The sequence below is a fragment of the Canis lupus genome, chromosome 12, assembly GCF_011100685.1.
Source record: "Canis lupus familiaris isolate Mischka breed German Shepherd chromosome 12, alternate assembly UU_Cfam_GSD_1.0, whole genome shotgun sequence".
In the NCBI taxonomy this organism is placed as follows: domain Eukaryota; kingdom Metazoa; phylum Chordata; class Mammalia; order Carnivora; family Canidae; genus Canis; species Canis lupus.
Window position 1 is genome coordinate 67,770,850 of NC_049233.1, and position 14,545 is coordinate 67,785,394.

General features: G+C 39.4%; 1 long non-coding RNA gene across 1 annotated transcript in view; it reads left to right on the plus strand.

Annotated features, from left to right (window-relative positions):
- The window catches only part of LOC102153185, a 41,631-nt gene extending 28,971 nt beyond the window's left edge, over positions 1-12,660 (plus strand). The window contains exon 4 of the long non-coding RNA XR_005368137.1: positions 12,461-12,660. This is a non-coding gene — a long non-coding RNA (uncharacterized LOC102153185). The remainder of the gene's footprint in view (positions 1-12,460) is intronic.
- The last annotated feature ends 1,885 nt before the right edge of the window (positions 12,661-14,545 follow it).

Below are 14,545 nucleotides of genomic sequence, written 5' to 3' on the forward strand. Positions count from 1 at the left end.
GAATTTAGTTAATTCATTCATGAGTACATAAAAATAATAGCTAAACCTAAAAGTGTTCTGGGAAAAAACAAGACTACCAGAAAAGGTTGTAAGTATAAGTAACTATATCATTCTTCAACTACTTGACTTTTTGGACTAGCAGTTGAGGTTAGGAACTCTCTATTTTGCCTCTCTGTATCAACATAATATTGCAGCTCTTTTATCATATTGTGGAATGGTTATAAACCAGCACAAAGCTCAAGGTTGTGTCAGCTGATAGGCCCACTGCACAACTGTACCCAGTGTGTTACTTAGCAACATTTCCCTGCTCCCCTCTCTCATTTTCTTTTGGGAAGCCTGCTCAGGGGAGGTGGAACTTGGCAGGGGTGAAGGAAAAATCCAGTGACTGATACTTTATGTCCAGGAATTTTCAGACACTATGAATGACTTTGGGTTTTGAGTGGTAATTTTTGTTTTTTCTAGCTTTTTTTTTTTCTTTAAGTATTAGATGCTTTATAATAGACAGTTTACTCCAGGGACGCCTAAGTGGCTCAGTGGTTGAGCATCTGCCTTCGGCTCAGGTCGTGATCCGGGGTCCTGGGATCAAGTCCTGCATCAGGCTCCCCAAGGGAGCCTGCTTCTCCCTCTGCCTGTGTCTCTGCCTCTTTCTGTGTATCTGTAATGAATAAATATATAATTTTTTTTAAAGTTTACTCCACAATGGAACATGCAGAACAGAAACATGTTTGACTGGAATAGGGTTCTATAACTAGTGATGCCACACCTTAATTGCTAAAGACACTGCTGTGGAGAAACAGTTGACACTCCCCTTCTCACACGTTGGGTTACAGTTAAGCAATACACTACTTCACACCAGAGACTGAATTTAAACGGGCTATAACTAACTTTTATGTGGGTCAGCAAGGTGCATGAAAAGGAAAATAAACGAGTACAAAGGAGAAGGGAATCACTTCTCTCCATATAATTCCTTGGTGGAAGTATAATGTGAATGGATAAAATAAATGCTCCTTCAGTGTAATTATAATTCTAAGTGGCTGAAGTATAGACATTAAACCAGCCTATTTGAACAAAACTGAGCTATAATTATAACTGTAATACTTTGTTCACATAATTGCTTTCTTTCTTTCTTTTTTTTTTAAAGATTTTATTTATTTATTCATGAGAGACACAGAGAGAGGCAGAGACACAGGCAGAGGGAGAAGCAGGCTCTCCATGCAGGGAGCCCGACGTGGGACTCGATACCAGGACCCCAAGGTCACGCCCTGTGCCTAAGGCGACGCTAAACCACTGAGCCACCCAGGCTGCCCTCATAATTGCTGTCTTTAAAAAAATTAAGCTTTAAAATACTCATTGGTGGGGATCCCTGGATGGCTCAGCGGTTTAGTGCCTGCCTTCCGCCCAGGGCGTGATCCTAGAGACCTAGGATCCAGTCCTGCATCAGGTTCCCTACAGGGAGCATGCTTCTCCCTCTGCCTGTGTCTCTGCCTCTCTCTGTGTGTGTCTCTCATGAATAAATAAACAAAATCTTAAAAAAAATACTCTTTGCAAAATTAATAAAAGTAATAATCAGATCAAGTGAAGTGATTACTACCTTAAATATTGTTTTTCTTAGGAATATTCTTAGGGAGGGGCACCTGGGTGGCTCAGTCCATTGAGTGCCAGACTCTTGGTTTCAGCTCAGGTCATGATCTCAGGATCCTGGGATTGAGCCCCACAGCAGGCTCTATGCTCAGTGCAGAGTCTGCTTATCCTTCTCCCTCCTCCTCTGTTCCTGCCCTCATTCTCATCCATTCTCTCCCTCCTCTCTCAAATAAATAAATAAAACATTTTTCAAAAAAGGAATATTCTTAGGGAAAACTAAGCTTTTAAGCAACAAAAAGGTTATATTCAGTTTTTTTTAAAGATTTTATTTGTGAGAGTCAGAGACAGAGAGAGAGAGAGAGCGAGGCAGAGACACAAGGGTAGAGGGAGAAGCAGGCTCCATGCAGGGAGACCAATATGGGACTCAATCCCGGGACTCCAGGATCACACCCTGAGCCAAAGGCAGGCGCTAAACCGCTGAGCCACCCAGAGATCCCCAAGGTTATATCCTTTTAAGGCTAAGTGCAAGTAATACTAGATATAATATAGGTTATAGAATTATCAAAAGGAATGGAAAACTTTCACATTTCTTTTAGATATGAAACTAAATAAAAAGTACTATGACTTCGCTACTCAAAGTAAATAAAAATTAACTTGTCATATATAGTTAAATTTATAAGATATTCTAATTTTTAATTACCCAAGGGTAGAAGCAATTTATTTTCTTTCATCTGTGATGATAATGTTTTTCATTTTTGGTCCATCTTACTTTCATAAGGATTTAATGATTATAAACATTGACTTATGAATAACTGTATGGTTTTTATTATCTCAGAATTTGAAAGCCATTTAAAGAGGAATCTATTTTAAAAGTGCATACTTTAAAAATAATAAAAATTAAAATTAAAAAATTAAAAAATAAAAGTGCATACTTTAAAAAAAAAATGCATGGGATCCCTGGGTGGCTTAGCAGTTTAGCGCCTGCCTTAGACCCAGGGTGTGATCCTAGAGTCCTGGGATCGAGTCCCATGTCGGGCTCCCTGCATGGAGCCTGCTTCTCCTTCTGCCTGTGTCTCTGCCTCTCTCTCTCTCTCTCTCATGAATGAATAAATAAAATCTTTAAAAAAAAATGCATACTTTGTGACATGACAAGATACTAGAGTACTCATAATTATCTGACGTTCACCAATACAAAAAATTATTTACTCTTCTTAACAGTGTGAGCTCCCCTACTTCAATTTTTTGTAATTCTTATATTCTATGGAATGAATTTTGCTAGCTAAATTTATACTGAAGTATATAAATTTCTAGTGTCATGCATTTAATGTATGGTCCTTATCTTATTCTTTCACATAGTGCTAAGTACACAGGAGACACAACAAAATTTTCCTAAGTTGAAAACTACAATTGGGGGGATCCCTGGGTGGCTCAGTGGCTTAACGCTTGCCTTCGGCCCAGAGCGTGATCCTGGAGACCTGGGATCAAGTCCCACATCAGGCTCCCTGCGTGGAGCCTGCTTCTCCCTCTGCCTGTGTCTCTGCCTCTCTCTCTCTCTCTGTGTCTCTCATGAATAAATAAATAAAATCTTAAAAAAAAAAAACTACAATTGTGGATTTTGGTTTTCTTTTTTTAAAAGATTTATTTATTTATTTGAGACGGAGAGAATGAGAGCACAAGCAGGAGGGGCAGAGGGAAAGAGAATTTCAGGCAGACTCTGCTCTGAGCACATACTGACCTGAGGCTCCATCCCAAGACCCTGAGATCATGATGTGAGCCGAAACCAAAAGTCAGATGCTTAGCTGACTGAGCCACCCAGGTGCCCCTACAATTGTGGATTTTGAATAAGTATTACCAAACTGGTTCTGCAAAAAATGTGAAGATAAGGTATGTTTATGAATATCTGCCTGGGGAGGTTCTCTCCACATTCTCTGAGTATATGGCTAAAAATTCTCTATTTTGACAATTTCTCAGCAGAGACTTTCTCAAATAGAGATCTCAACATTGTATTTGTTAAAGTTTCAACAAGGGACCAAAAAAAAAAAAATCCACAAAAAAAATGTAACTTTACATATTTTAAAAACAAGAAAATAACTAAAGGGAACTATCTTGAAGTGCCTGGCTGGCTCAGTTGGTAGATAAATAAAGGAAAATATTTGACCGTCATGTGGAACAGTGTTTTCAACATCTGGTAGTGAGGACCCAGGAGTACTGTTGTCCAGCAAAGCATCATCAGTCCCATTAATTATGTCAGTGTACAAAGGAGAGCTTTGTTTTGTGTATAGACTTTTTTTTTTTAATTTTTTATTCATTTATGATAGTCACAGAGAGAGAGCGAGAGAGAGAGAGAGAGAGGCAGAGAGAGAAGCAGGCTCCATGCACCGGGAGCCTGATGTGGGATTCGATCCCGGATCTCCAGGATCGCGCCCTGGGCCAAAGGCAGGCGCCAAACCACTGCGCCACCCAGGGATCCCTAGACTTTAATTTACTGGATTAAAGTTACACTTTTATTTTTTAAAGATTTTATTTATTTATAGAAATATATAAGTTTATATATATTTCTATAAATATTTGTTTTAGAGTCTGCTTGAGATTCACTCCCTCTGCCTCTCCCCCCCCTTGCACATGTGTGAGTGTGCTCCCTCTCTCTCCTAAATAGATAAATCTTGGGCAGCCTGGGTGGCTCAGTGGTTTAGCACCGCCTTCAGCCCAGGACAAGATCCTGGAGACCCCAGATCGAGTCCCACGTCGGGCTCCCTGCATGGAGCCTGCTTCTCCCTCTGCCTGTGTCTCTGCCTCTCTCTCTCTCTCTCTCTGTCTCTCACGAATAAATAAATAAAATCTTTAAAAAAAATAAATCTTTTTAAAAATCCTAAAAAAAAAGTCCCAGAGGAGAAATCTCATGGTTCCCAACACAAATAGAGAAATGGTCAACTTGTCAGACTTTCTCCATCTTTCTCTAGAGCTGTATGATTTCTGCTTCTTTTGCCACATCCAGGTTATGGCATATCTCTGAAGACCAGATTTCTCCATTTATTTGCATGCATACAGGAAAAAAATGGCTTCCACTCCTGAGCCTACCTGACTTACAGTTCTACTTTCCTGCACAAAGTTACTGACTCAATGTCTTGGTCTCTCAGTTCAAATAATCAAGCAAAAGAACCTGACTGGTTTAGGTCTTCTCCCCTTGTCTTTTTTTTTTTTTTTTTTTTTTTATCTATTTATCTATTCATGAGAGAGAGAGAGAGGCAGACACAGGCAGAGGGAGAAGCAGGCTCCATGCAGGGAGCCTGATGTGGGACTCGAATCCAGGACTCCAGGATCACACCCTGGGCTGAAGGCAGGCGTCAAACCGCTGAGCCACCCAGGGATCCCCTCCCCTTGTCTAATCAGCCACAGCTCAGGAGTCAAGGTCTAATGGAATTAGGGCTGCCCCTTCCGGGGACTGTGGGTTGGGCAGATTATCTGAGAAGGGGATGTGGGTGGGGATGAAACAATCAGTATCTCAAGTTACCAGATACTAGATAGGTTGAAGCTGGACTTCTCAGCTTTTTTAAGTCTCTTTCAACTTGGGAGTTCAGGCTATGGATGGCAGAACTGTAAAATCATATCAGTATATTCTTCTTATTACAAAACAAGGTAGGCTTTTGGTATGTGGTAGATATAGTTTAGTCTATTAAAAATGGGAAGGGAAAAAAATGGGAAGGGGGCACCTGGGTGGCTCAGTGGTTGGAGCATCAGCCTTTGGCTCAGGGTGTGATCCCCACAGGGAGCCTGCTTCTCCCTCTACCTATGTCTCTGCCTCTCTCGTGTGTCTCTTACAAATGAATAAATAAAATCTTTAAAAAATAAAATCAAGTAAATAAAATAATAAAAATGGGAAGGAGGACTGCCTCACTGACTCACAGCTCAGTTGGCAGAGCACGCAACTCTTGATTTCTGGGTTGTGAGTTCGAGCCCCGTGTTGGATGTGAAGATTACTTAAAAATAAGATCTTTTTTGTTTCTCTATGGATATTTTAAAAATCTTTATTTAGGGATCCCTGGGTGGCGCAGCGGTTTGGCGCGGGCCTTTGGCCCAGGGCGCGATCCTGGAGACCCGGGATCGAATCCCACGTCGGGCTCCCGGTGCATGGAGCCTGCTTCTCCCTCTGCCTATGTCTCTGCCTCTCTCTCTCTCTCTCTCTCTCTCTCTCTCTGTGTATCATAAATAAATAAAAATTTTTAAAAATTAAAAAAAAATCTTTATTTAAAGTGTTCTTAAATTTTACAAATATATGCCTTTGTGTGGGTCTTTTTTTTTTTTTTTTTCATTCATTGTGTGGAGCACCAGGTGAGCACTTTCTTTTTTTTTTTTTTTTAATTTAAATTCATTTTGGCCAGGTGAGAACTTTAAACCAAAGAATTCACTGTTTTGAATCTTTTTATTATATTGCATGATATTATTATTTTTTTTTGCATGATATTATTTATTTGAGAATTACCCCCCTCTCTACTTTCTTTCTTATTATTTGGATAGGGGGATTCTTGGGCAACTAATTGTTCTATGTTTCATCTCTAGCTTGTCCTACTTTCTTAGAGATTTCTTAACTTTTTTTTAAGTCGGCTCCACACTGGGCTTGAACTCACAACCCTGAGATCAAGACCTGAGCTGAGATCAAGAGTCAGATACTTAACCCACTGAGGCGCCCAAGAGACCTAGAGATTTCTTCAAATTTATCTCCCACCTTTTTTTTTTTTGTCAGCTATCCTATTTTTAATTTTCAAGTACTCTCTTTTGTTTTTTTTGAACATTCCTTATTTATGTAGGATTCTGTTTTTGTGCGTTTTGTTTTGTTTTGGTGGATAGAATAATTTCTCCTATCCTCATGATGTATAATTATGGCCTTTGTTCTTGGAAGTTTACTTCTACTGTCTACATTATTTCTGTTTTCTCTGGTTTCCTTTCTTTCCTATTTACTTTGATCTCTCTCTAAATATTGAAAGCTTTCTTCAAATATCTAATACTTGACTAAGTATTTAAGCACTACAAAACAGATTGTAAGCTCATGGCTTCTGAACTTGCGGGCATCACCATAGAAAGACGAAGTTGAGGGTGTGGTTTTGTTTTTTTTGTTTTTTTGTTTTTTGTTTTTTGAGAGAAAGTTACATGTGCAAGGTGCGGGGGAGAAGACAAAGAGAATCTTAAGCAGGCTCCATGCCCAGTGCTGGATTCCATGACCCTGAGATCATAACCTGAGTTAAAATCAAGAATCGGACACTCAACCAACTGAGCCACCCAGGCGGCCCAAGGTTTTTTCCTCTTGGAATGAGCCTCAAATGGGAGTTTGTAGAGTTCTTTGACTTAGAGGTATTTAGCTTCTGGGAATACAAGTCTCCAAACTCTGAGAAATTTTGATTTGCTTTCTGAAATTAGACATTTGACCTGAGAGAGGGAGAGAATAGGGCTAATGTTCCCTTAGAACTCAAAATTAAAAATTCAAAAGAACTTATTTCCCATAGTACTTGACTTAAAAATTTGCCATAAGCAATGGACACAAGAACTGAATTTCTGTAAATATTTTCCCTCAGTGAATCTGTGCTTTTTTTTTTTTAGATTTATTTATTCATGAAGGACACAGGAAGAGGGAGAAACAGGCTTCTTGTGGGGAGCCTGACGTGGGACTCGATTCAGGGTCTCCAGGATCATGACCTGAGTCGAAGGCAGATGCTCAACTGCTGAGCCACCCAGGGGTCCCGAATCTGAGCTCTTTTTTTCCAGTAATTTCTACACCCAATGTGGGGCTCAAATTTACAACTCACAATCAAGAGTTACATGTTCTACCATTGGAGCCAGCCAGGCACCCCAGGGCTTTTTTATTTCAATCTGACATATATATATATTTTTTAAGATAGAATGACTGCTGGGGGCGCCTGGGTGGCTCAGTTGGTTAAGTGTCTTGTCTTTGGCTCAGGTCATGATCTTAGAGTCCTGGGATGAGCCCCACATTGGACTCCCTGCTCAGCAAGGAGTCTGCTTCTCCCTTTTCCTCTCCCTCTGCCACTTTCTTATGTTTCCCCTCCTCTCAAATAAATTTTTAAAATCTAAAAGAAAACACAAAACTTCGTGCTTACCAATGGCATAGAAGGACTAGGGAAGAGGTTGGGGGGGCAGAGGTTGGGGCTTTAAGCCACAGGTACAGAAAGCTGTTAGAAGCCACAGTCCAGAGATAATACTTCTGTGAACTCTGGAACCAGTACCAGCTCTGCTCTGGACCCTGCATGTCACAAACATACCCTCAAAAAGCATTTGTTAAATAATATATGAGTTTACCTCTGTCACTTGAAATTCGGGGCACATTGTTGGCATACTGTGACTCATGAACTTAAATATCCACTCCTGGAAAGAACACCAATTAGACACCAGGGAAATACTTTTCTGTACATCTTGTCCTATGTTCACAGTGGCAACTAATACAAATGCCCTAAAGGTTTTCGGTTTAGGGACACCTGGGTGGCTCAGCGGCACAGGTTGTGATCCTGGAGACCCAGGATCAAGTCCCACCTCGGGCTCCCTGCATGGAGCCTGCTTCTCCCTCTGCCTGTGTCTCTACGTCTCTCTCTCTGTCTCTCATAATAAATAAGTAAAATCTTTAAAAAAAAAAAAAAAGGCTTTTGGTTTATGGTATTGTTGACATAGAAGAAAGACCTTTGTAATATGGGGAGGATTTGAATAGAAGAGACAAAATAGGGATGCCTGGGTGGTTCAGTGGTTGGGCACCTGTCTTTGGCATAAGTCGTGATCCTGGGATCCAGGATTGAGTCCCGCATCAGGCTCCCTGTGAGAAGCCTGCTTCTCCGTCTGCCTATGTCTCTGCCTCTCTCTCTCAGTCTGTCTCTCTCATGAATAAGTAAGTGAGTAAATTAATTAATTAATTAATTAAATGTAATTTAAGATTAAATAAATCTTTAAAAAATTTAATTATTTAAGATTAAACAAATATTTAAAAAAAGAAGAGACAAAATAATTGTCAAATTCTTCCTCTTATTGTGAATGCAATAGCTTTGGGCCTCGTGAAGTATCTTTTGCTGGTGCCAAGTATCCATTTTCTTGCGTCTCTTAGCATACCAAAGATACTTACAAATTAGGGTGAAAATTCAAACAAATGAACATGATGGTTGAGAAACATTTTGCAATACTGAATTTTTTTTAAGTATTTATTTATTTATTCATGAGAGACACACAGAGAGAGGCAGAGACACAGGCAGAGGGAGAAGCAGGCTCCATGTGGGGACCCTGATGCGAGACTCAAGCCCAGGACCCTGGGATCACACCCTGAGCCAAAGGCAGACTCTCAACTGCTGAGCCACCCAGGCATCCTGATACTGAACACTTTTATATTATTCTTAAATTTATGTAGGGACACCTGGGTGGCTCAGTCAGTAGAGCATCCAACTCTGGATCTTAGGTGTTGATCTCAGGGTTGTGAGTTCAAGCCCTGTGTTGGGTGTGGAGCCTACTTAAAAAAAGGGAAAAAATTATATATAGTTAGGTACAGGCATAATATACATGAGGTGTGATATAAACTCTTTACATTAGTAGCAAAGTGAACATGCCACACAATTGTGAAGTTTAATTTTCATAAAAATAATGTTTCATAAATTGGTAAAAATCAAATTAAACTTACCTTTATAATGATAATTTTAGGAATTATCATTCATATATGTATTATCTTTCATTTTACCGTAATTATACATTTTGAAAAAATAGCTCTTTGAAGTATCTGAAAATAATTTTATTTTGTAAAAAAAGATGTGATTTGTGATATTTTTACATTTATATTTTATACACATTCAAAACACTTTTTTAAAAGATTTTATTTATTTATTCATGAGATACACACAAAAAGAGAGGCAGAGACACAGGCAGAGGAAGAAGCAGGCTCCATGCAGGGAGCCCGATGTGGGACTCGATCCTGGGACCCAGGATCACGCCCTGGGCCAAAGGCAGATGCTCAACCACTGAGCCACCCAGGTGTCCAACACTTAATTTTTTAATCCTTTAGATGACAGAATAGGTACAAGTTGGGATCATGACAGAAAAAGAAAATACAAAAGTGTTGCTCAAAACAGTAACAATAAGTCTCCAGAAAAAATTTGAAAACCTTTGAAGAGTCTATCTGCTTAAATATTTAAAACTAAAAAGGTTTATGAACCACATGAAACTTGCAAACAGCACATTACGAATTCTTTACTTACTGAATTTTTAATTATTGATGGAAACAAGTAAGAAAATCATGTTAGCATATTTTGCCAGGACAGTGGCCAGTACATTGTTTATAAATGGCTTTGTCCATTTCCATTAAGGTCATTGTCAATCTTTTCTTATTTTTAACTTTATATCTGTAGTTAAATAGTTCATTCAGCCTAGGAAACACCATCACTAAATTTGTTCTATTCTGCAATTCTTATTCTCTCTTATTAGTTTCACTTTCTTATGTTACTGTCCTTCCCCTATGTCTGATAGATTGAAATACAGCACAAAACATTAAGGGGAATCATTCTAAAATAAAACTACATTTTCACTTTTGGTATGTCTTCTCTTATTCACATTAGTCACACCAAGAAGTCAAACAGCTTTTGGGACAGATTATATCTGGGCACTTTTGTTTCACAATTTAATGTAAAACACATAAGGTATTTCAGTGATGTTCCTTTCCTCAGTACCTTGGTTTTGTATTTTGTGGTGATAATGCCATGTCTTATCTTGTACCTGTTCTTCAGTTTCCAAACCACTGTTATCACTTATAATCCCAAGAAGCCCCGTAACAGCCTTGGGTGGTGGAAGTCACATTTACATTAGAGAAAACCATGTTTTCAACACCATGAGCGTGACAGATTTGTGACAGTGGTGTACTGGTAAATGTTTAACAACTGACTCTTAGAGGGTATGGAGAGCCCCAACTGTAGAGTTTACCAATTTCCTTGAAGTAAATGCTCCTACCGTGGCCAATTCAATCTACCTATGTCAATTGGCTCCTAAAAGTTCTGAGAACTTAACAAATGGCTTTTGCAAACAGGAAGAAACCAGCTCTAGCACATCACCTAGTTACTTGAAATTCAATTCAAGTTTATGAAAATGTACATGCACCTTGTTTTGAGATTGGGATATCAAAATAGAAGATATGGATGTGCCAATTTAGTTGGCATATTAAATCAACAATGAAGCTATTTAATGGTAAAATATGTGGTCTTAATTATAAATGTTTCTAGAGGGGCACCTGGGTGGCACAGTCAGCTGGGCCTGAGACTCTTGATTTCTGCTCATGTCATCATCTCAGGGTTGCGAGAACATGCCCTGCATTGGGCTCCACGCTCAGCGCAGATTTGGCTTGGGTTTCTCGCTCCCTCTCCCCGCTCAACCCCTTCTCCCTCAAATAAATAAATAGATCTTTAAAAAAAATGAATAAGGGCAGCCCAGGTGGCTCGGTAGTTTGGCCCCTGCCTTTGGCCCGGGGCAAAATCCTGGAAACCCAGGATCGAGTCCCGCATCCGGCTCCCTGCATGGAGCCTGCTTCTCCCTCTGCCTGTGTCTCTCATGAATAATTAAATAAAATCTTAAAAAAATATAAATAAAAATAAAAAAATTAATAAATGCTTCTGGAGTTCCCCAAAGGTGGTAAATGTGATGGTAGGTAGGTTCTAAACTGGCCCTCAGTGATCCCCAAGTCCCAGAATTTATACCCTGAATCTACTCCCCTTCAGGAGGGGTAGAACTGCTGACTTTATTCTAGTTTTCTTAACCAGTAGAATATGACAGTGGTGTAAACCCGAAGGGATGCCACTCCATAATTTAATTAGATTGTAATTTCTGGCTTACTAGCATACTCTGTTTCTGGGTTTTATGAAGCAAGACACTATGTTGTGAACTGACCTATGGCAAGGAACTGAGGCCATCAGTCCAATGGCTTATAGGAACTAAATTCCTCCAACAAACACAAGAACATGAAATAGCTCCTTTCCTAGACAAACCACCAGATGGGACCACAGCACAGGCCAGTATCTTGACTGTGGCCTTGTGAGAGACCCTGATACAGAGGACTCAACTAAGCCATGTGCAAACTCCTGACCCACACAAATAGTGAGGATGATAAATGTGTACTGTTCTAAGCAACTAAGTTTGGGTAATTTATCATGCACCAAGAGATAACTAATACAGTCAGTGTGTGCTGGAGTACTCTCCTAGAGAATGTTATATGTGGAATTATAGCTGAATTATAGCTAGTATTGGAAATTGAGTAAGATTTTTATAGTGTGAAGAATTGCCGGGGGCGGGGGGACTTTGAGGGAATGTTGGGAGATAAGGTTAGTTTGAAAGAGCAGGATCTATTAAGAGGGCACTTAAAAATTCATGTTTTCAACTAATCCTGATTGAATACATTATGCCAAATACTTTTTTGGGGCAATGCTATATAGTTTTAAGCAAAAACAAAATTTTACATAGCTTAAAATTTGAGGGAGACCGGACAATCAGCAAATGAGTAAATATAGGAACAATAAGGATTATGCAGAGAATTAAAAGCAGAATGGTGTGTTGGGGAGTGTCTACTTGGCTACTATAGATTAGAAAGTAAGGAAAAGTGTGCCAGGTCTAGAGAATGGTCCCCACATCCATTCTCTCCATGCTTCCTCTTAAGTAACAGGATTGGCCAAGTTTTGACCAGGCAACTGGCTACCCAAGTAGGAACCATACTTTCCAGCCTTCTTTGCAGCTAGGTGTGAACATGTGACTAAGTGAGCAGAACTGATACTGTAATTTCCAGGTCTTATTTTCATAAGAAAATTGGTTTTTGTTTTTTTGTTTTGTTTTGTTTTTGCACTTTCTTTCTTTCCTCTTTTTCCAGGCTGGTATGTAGAGAGATGTGGATGAGCTTTAATCATGTGAATGAAGATTGCAACCTGTGGTAAGAACTGACTAGAAGGAACCAGGGCTCCTGAATGATCTCCCAAAGCAGAGCTACCCACTCACTCACCCTTGACCACTTCCCTGCCTCTGGATGTTGTGTGAGAGAAATAAACTTTAAACCTTTTTTTTTTTTTTTTTTTTGAGTATTACATTTGGTTCTCTTTGTTATCTTAGTTAGCCTACACCCTACTACTACAGGTGACTTCTCAGAGGCGGGGACATTTAAGCTAAGAGTTTAGTGAAAAGAATGAAAAAGCTATACAAGGTGGAGAGAGAGCACTTGAGACCAATGGAAAGGACCTAAAAGGGACGCCTGAGGGGCTCAGTGGTTGAGCTTCTGCCTTTGGTTCAGGGTGTGATCCTGGAGACCAGGGATCCTGGAGACCTGGGATCAAGTCCCAAGTCGGGCTCCCTGCATGGAGCCTGCTTCTCCCTCTGCCTGTGTCTCTGCCTCTCACTCTCTGTCTCTCATGAATAAATAAATAAAACCTTAAAAGAAAAAAAAAAAAAAAAGAAAGAAAAGAAAAGGACCTAAAACGAGAAAGGCCAGTATGGCTAGGGCGTAGGGAGTAAATGAACAGTAGAGATGGACTTGGAAAAGAATTACTTGAAGACCAGATCATGTAGGGGTTTAAGAAGACTAAGGTAAGGAATTTTGATTTTAAGTATAAGGGGAAACCACTGGAGGATTTATAAATATTAAGAGAAGTGTCATAATTGGATTTATATTTTTAAAAAATTACTCAGGCTTGCTCTGTGTTAAATCATCTGAGGGAGCCAAAGATATGTTTTGGACACATTAAGTTCAGCAAAATACTTGAATGAGATTAACTGAACAACTTAGTACAAGGGACTTGAGCCTCAAGATGGTAATGATGCTTAAGAAAAATGAAAAATTTCACAAAGGACCAATTCAATTGGTAGACACTCAATTATCCTCTATCAAATTAACAAAGACTTACCTTGCCAAGATTCTTGGCACTTTTATATTAACTTAAATTGCATTGGGAAAAAAGCATAATAGTAATAGAAAAGCAACTAATTATAAGCAATTATAAGCCAAATTATGTTTACACCACAATTAGTGTTTGAGGTGGTTTAGTAGAGAGATTCTTCATTTCAATAAGCAACCATCAAATAATTGAATAGCTTGTAAAACACATAAATACTTCTTTTATCTTTATTCCAAGTATAACCACCACATTCTCTTTGAATCATTATTATCATAAAATAAGCAACATTCATCTTTTGTCCCAATTCCCAGTTTGAGTTGGATGCTTTTAAAAACATGGTAAGAGTAGTCTATATACCTACCGCACCACACATAGCTTCTTTCAACAGGTTTCATGGAGAAATGTGAACAAATTCACGTTCTTGTAAGACAAATCCTACCCTGGAGGGAATCTAGAGTGCAAACTCAAACCACATCTTTTTCATTAGGTTTTTCACGCTTAAAACATTATCTCATTTCACTTTCCGTTAAAAGAAGTCTTTCTCTAAGGACAATAGGGGGAAAAGTCTTTTGTGTTATGACAATGGTAATTTTTAGGACAGGCTGGGTGTTTTTTGTTTTTTTTTCTCCCATATTCCCGAGTAAAAGTCATGACTTGGTCACAATTTTGCCACCTCGGGTTAAACCCTTACGACTTGCCAACCATTTTACAGTTTATGTTGATTACTGAAGTATTAAGTGTATGGTTGCTTCTTTCTTTCAATTCATACTTCTTTAAATCACTGCTAGTGATAGGTCAGATGCCTGTTCCATGAATTTCCATGTAAATTTTTCTGAAGCACGTGGGATGATATCACTGTACATTGGGGGGGAGGGGGTGGTGCTTTCAACTAGTTCATCAGTTTGAGAACATTGAAAGAAAAATATCAATTTCAGGCCATATTTAATAAGCCGGTTTCTAGAAAGAGTCTTGCAAAATAAATTCCCACCGACCGACCCAAGGGAGCCCGGGATCGCCAGGGCTGCACAGCAGCTGCTGCGCCGCTCGGCCAGCTCGGGGCTGGGCGAGCC